The sequence below is a fragment of the Elephantulus edwardii genome, unplaced genomic scaffold (assembly GCF_000299155.1).
Source record: "Elephantulus edwardii isolate Elephantulus edwardi_28Jun2011 unplaced genomic scaffold, EleEdw1.0 scaffold00071, whole genome shotgun sequence".
In the NCBI taxonomy this organism is placed as follows: Eukaryota; Metazoa; Chordata; class Mammalia; order Macroscelidea; family Macroscelididae; genus Elephantulus; species Elephantulus edwardii.
Window position 1 is genome coordinate 5,093,054 of NW_006399821.1, and position 5,960 is coordinate 5,099,013.

Below are 5,960 nucleotides of genomic sequence, written 5' to 3' on the forward strand. Positions count from 1 at the left end.
TTGTTGTTGTTGTTATGGGCTGTCGAGTCGCTTGCAACTCATAGCGGCCCTGTGTACAACAGTCCTAAACTCTGCTCTGTCCTGTGCCAATATCACTGTCTCTGACACTCCCATCCTTATTATCCCAGTCACTGAATCAATCCACTTCATAGAGGGCCTTCCCCTCCTGTGCTGTCCCTCCGCCCTCCAATGATGTCCTTCTCCAAGGAGTGGTATCTCCTTACAACATGTCCAAAGTATGTTAGACAGAGCCTCAGAATCCTTGCCTCCAAGGAGCATCCCGTTTTAACACTTTCTAGGATGAATCTGTTTGTTTTCCTAGCAGTCAATGGTACTCTCAATACTCTTCTCCAGCACCACAGCTCAAAGGCATCAATTCTCCTTCTATCCTCCCTGGTCATTGTCCAGCTCTCTGATGTATAACAGGTGATTGCAAAGACCATGGCCTGTATCAGACGTACCTTAGTCTTCAGAGAGACATCATTGCTCTTGAGTACTCTAGAGAGGTCCCTAACAGCACACTTTCCCATGGCAAGGTGCCTTTTAATTTCCTGGCTACTGGTGCCAAGAGTGTTGACTGTGGAGCCAAGCAAACTAAAGCTGTGAACAATCTCAATCTCTTCACCATCCATCCTGATGCTGCCAATTGGCCCAGTGGGGAGAATCTTTGTCTTCTTGACATTGAGCCTCAATCCATATTGTAGGCTGTAGTTCTTGACCGTCTGCAGCAGGTGCTTCAGGTCCTCCTCAGTTTCAGCAAGCAGGGTTGTGTCATCTGCATAACGCAGATTGTTGATAGATCTTCCACCAATCTTGACCCCACATTTCTCCTCATAGAGCCCAGCCTCCTAGATGATCTGTTCTGCATACAGGTAGAAAAGGTATGGTGACAGGACACATCACTTGTGTACGCCCTTCACAATTTGAACCATGCAGTGTTTCCTTGCTCTGTTCTGAAGACTGCCTCCTGGTCCAAGTATAGGTTTCTCATTAGAATGATCAAGTGTTCTGGGATTCCCATTCTTCTCAGAGTCAGCCACAGTTTGTTATGATCCACACAGTCAAATACCAGTACATAGTCAATGAAACACAGATAGACACTCCTCTGGTACTTCCTGCTTTCAGCTAAGATCCATCTAACATCAGCTACAATATCCCTAGTACCACAACCATTTCTAAACCCAGCCTGGACTTCTGGAAGTTCTCTGCTGATGTACTGTTCCAGTCGTTTTTGGATAATCTTCAGTAGAATCTCGCTTGCATGTGAAATCAATGAGATTGTTCTATAGTTTCCACACTCTGTTGGGTCACCTTTCTTTGGGATGGGAACTAATATAGATCTCTTCCAGTCAGTTGTCCAAGTGGTTATTCTCCAGATTTCTTGGCACACCTTGGTGAGCACATCCAGGGAAGCATCTGTTAGCTGAAATACGTCAGTTGGTATACCATCTATTCCTGGGGCCTTATTTTTGGCCATGTCCTTCAAAGCAGCCTGAACTTCTTCTTTCATCACCATAGGCTCTTGCTCATATGTTGTTTCATGAAATTCTTCTGTGTCTGCCAATTCCTTTCGATACAGAGATTCAGTATATTCTTTCCATCTTCTTTTAATACCTCCTGCATTATTTAATATAGCCTCTGAAAACTCACTTGAGGCTTAGCTATGAGTTGGTTCCAATGGTTTTACAGTATGTTTAAGTTGAGTTTATATCTCAAAAGAGATTTATTCGAACCATATCTGATAGTAGTCTTGCTTTATTAATATCAGGAAGACAGTTCATTCCCATATGGATTATAACCATAAACACAGAGTTTTAAAACACATTTTAAGGAATATACAATTCAATCCTTAACAGTTTAAAAATGCAGGACTGGGGCAGCACATGTGTTTAGTGATGAGGACTACAAATGTGAGTAGCAGACATTGAACAAAATTAGCAAGGATCCAGCTCTGCTCCAGAGGATGTGCTATATATACCACAGTCTGGCTGTTATTAGTCCTGGTTTGGCTTACAGGAATCTGCCACCTCTTTTATTCTCTAATTCTCCCATTGACTCCAAAAGCAGTGTCATTTTTGTGAAATATTTTTGGTTTTGTTATTATACAATCACAAAAATCACCCTTTTGGTTTGTACATACTAGTGACTTGATCCACTCCTACATCTCAGTCTACCATGTCGAGGATTGTTTTCTACCACATCGAGGATTGTTTCTACCATATTGAGGATTGTTTTCAGTTGTTCTTTCCAAGGTCCAGTACATAGCCTTGTCTTCTCAGCTCCTCCAACTGAATTCAGATCCCCAGCCTTCCCATCTTCTCACCAGCTCTCTAAATAAAAGGAATCTGCTCTGCTCCTTAGAGACTAAGAGAGTAGAGTCCAGCCTGTCAACAGTACTGGACAGAGAAAAGGGCTTGGTCTGGGCCCAAAACATTAAGAATGCTTTGATTGCAGTGTTCAAAGTTGGTCACCCCACATTCTAAAGAAACACTTGGGTACAAGCCTACTGCCAGTGCTTTCTCCCTGCCCATCTTTGTCATCCTGTTTCTCTTCCTAGCTTGGGTCTCTGCTAGTCCTATGCAGACTAAATAGACCTGTCTGGTCACCTTAGTTGAACAGACACTACTATCCTTGCACGTTAGTGGTTTTATGAGCTTCCTTTAAGCAGCTAGGACATAGGGAATCTGCTGAGAAGTATTTTAGAATTTAAAGAATGACAATGGATATTATGAACATTTCTTGCTGTAAATATTTTGGCATCCCTTCCTGGTCTGCAAGGTCCTAGTGAATGACAACACTGCCCTCTAGTGGCTAATCTAAGCTGCTGTTTTTATTGCCGTTGAGTGCCTTAAGTACGCCCACAAAGATTCAGTGATTCTATGAACCACAGAACTGAATCTTGTCCTATCTAATGCCATCCTCATGATAGCTGATATGGTCCAGCCAATCCTTAGAGTCACTGTATCAGTCTATTTCTTTGAAGGTCTTCCTTTCTGACCTCCCACCTTTCCCAACATGATGCCTTTTTCGAGGACTGGCCCCTCCTGAGAAAGTGCCCAATTTTCAATATCCTTACAACTCGCAGGATCTATCTGGCTGTGCTTTACTCAAAACAGATTGTTTTGGGTTTTTTTTTGCAATCAGTAGGATATTCTGTATTCTCCACTAGTACCTCAATTTAAAGACATTAATTCTTGATCTTTTTTTATTTGTTTTCCAACTTTCAAATGTCTAAGAAGCCATCGAAAATACTATGGCTTGGATCAGGTCCACCTTAGTCTTTAAAGTGACATCATTGGTCTTTAACACTTTGGAAAAAACAGCAGAATTTCCCAATGCAAAATGTCTTTTAATGTCTTAATACCAAAGTAGAGAGCTTCACACTAATTCTGTAACTAGTAGCCTTTGAATCAGCTCCAGCTCATGGCAACTATATCACCTCAGGGTAGAATTGTGCAAATGAGGTTTCCAAGTACTTACATTTTCAGAAGTAGGTTGGTAGGTCTTCCTTCCAATGCACATCTGACTGGATTTGAACCTTCAGTCTTTCTGTTAGCGACTAAATGCCTTATTAGTTTACATTACTCAAGAACTCCAGTGATGTTAGTCTAGAGACTAAGATGCACCTGCTTCAGGCTATGGTCTCCACAATTACTTGCCATACATCAGATAACTGAAAAAATGACTAAAGATTAGAGAAGAATAATCGATGTCTTGGAGTTGTGATACTGGAGAAGAGTATTGACTATACTATGGACTGCTATCCATGAGAGGGTAGATCATCATCCTTGAGAGGGTGAAACGAGCCTGCTCTTTGGAAGCAAAAATTTTGAAGCTCTGTCTGACATACTTTCCAGTCCTTGGAGAAGGACATAATTCTTGGAACGGTAGAGGAACAGTATAAGAGAGGAAGATTCAAGATGAGATGGATTGCCTCAGTGATTGGGGGGTTGGGTGTGTCAGAAACAGTAAAATTGGCTCAGGATAGAGCAGGGCTCAGAGCTATTGTACATAGGGTCACTATGAGACAGAGTCAACTTGACAGCACATAACAACAAGCACTCCATGAATTCCAAAGATGCCATAACTGAGCAATGAAAAGAATTCCTCAGGAAGCACTAAGGCCAGGAAGAATAGTAGAGAAATCCAAAGAAAAATCTCAGTTTTGAAAAGTTTTATTTTTTTAATCCTTTTTGATTTCCAGATACGTAGCCAAATTTCTGAACACTTTAGAGCTCCCCAAAGAAACTTAATCTTTTAAGGCATTTTATGATGTTGCTTTTCATAAGTGAAATATTTAAACGATTGACTTCTCCAACTGAGGGTTTCTGTTGATCAAAACACTTGGAACACTTCTCTTTCTCCCAAAAATGTAATTTGGGCCTCTTTTACCTGAAATAAAAATATCATGCTTCATGTATGTGAACTTTTATTTGGAGTTACCAGCCTGTGTTATCTTATACCCAAAATTTAGTTTCTCGGTGAGTCAGAAATATTGGTGCTCATCTATCCACCAGGACCTAGGAGAAGGACAGATTGGGAGTTCAACAGACAATTCAGCTTGATGGAGTCTTGGTTTAAAAGATTATGCTGTTGTTATGTCCGTCATAGAGACCTTATGTACAACAGCTCTAAACTCTCCTCTGTCCTGTACCAATTTCACTGTCTCAAATACACCCACCCCGATTACCTGAGTCACTGAATCAATCCACCTCATAGAGGGTCTTCCCCTCCTGCACTGTCCCTCCACCCTCCCAAGCATGATGTCCCTCTCCAAGGACTGGTCTTTCCTTATAACATGTCCAAAATATGTCAGACGAAACCTCAGAATCTTTGCCTCCAAGGAACAGCCTGGTTTAACCCTCTCCAGGATGAATCTGTTTGTTTTCCATGGTACACTCAATACTCTTCTCCAGAACCACAGTTCAAACTAAAATGAAACCATTTGCTGTAAGCATCTCAAGTCTAGACTGAGAAGAATGCTGTAGTCTGCTTGGAAATTGTGGGATATTGTAATCCCAGGAGTCATACTCACTATGTTTTCTATTCCCTATCTATGAAATCATGGAGACTTAACTCTCTCTATAACTCCATCAAGTAGTGAAAGAAGCAGAACGCTCCCTACTGTAGCACTCCCTACTACACCATACTCCCCAATGTACCAAAATTACTATATGGTAATTGTTCATACATATTTAGAAAGTCCTTGAACTTCTTTAAAAGGAACAGCTTTGTGAAATGTCCCTTTAATAAAATAGAAAAACAATCTATTTAGATATTTGTATACTTCTCTTGATAGTAGAAAGTGCTCTGAACACTATACATCAAATGTATTACAAAATAAAGTGATGTAGACTTCAAGAAAACATGAAAATGAACTTTATTTCCAGCAGTATAAGTGCTTAGTGAATAGAAGTTCAGTCTAAAGAGAGTAATGTCTTTTAAGGGAACTTTAGGTATCCTAGTCCCGCATAGCAATCTCCTCCTGTGAGATTTACAGCCTCCAAAACCCTCTAAAGGGTCAGCTATAATTTGGTTCCAATGAGTCTGAGTCTAGAAAGTTAGAAATTTAAAATAAAAACAAATAAGAATGAGAACACGACAAACACCAAAGATGCACTATCTAAATTATCACTGTTTCCTGATGAATTCTGACAAGAGGAAACTCTGAATGTAGAGAAAGACAGAGACTGATTTGTAAAATTATCCTACTTGACAACAATTGGCCTTACAATTAAGTGGAGGAGGGTGGTCTTCACCATAGATCTCTAACTTTAAAGCTGCCTGGTCAGGCCTGGAGCAGATCTTTGTAGACATCAAGGGAGGCAACCTTGCCACAGGCCAGTGCTGTGGGCCCTCAGGTCAGGTGGCCTCCAGCCTTATGTTAATCACTAGCACCAAAGACCCAGCTGAGCTACTGTCTGGACTAAATTCCTGAATTGAGGACCCCTTCTTTTTTT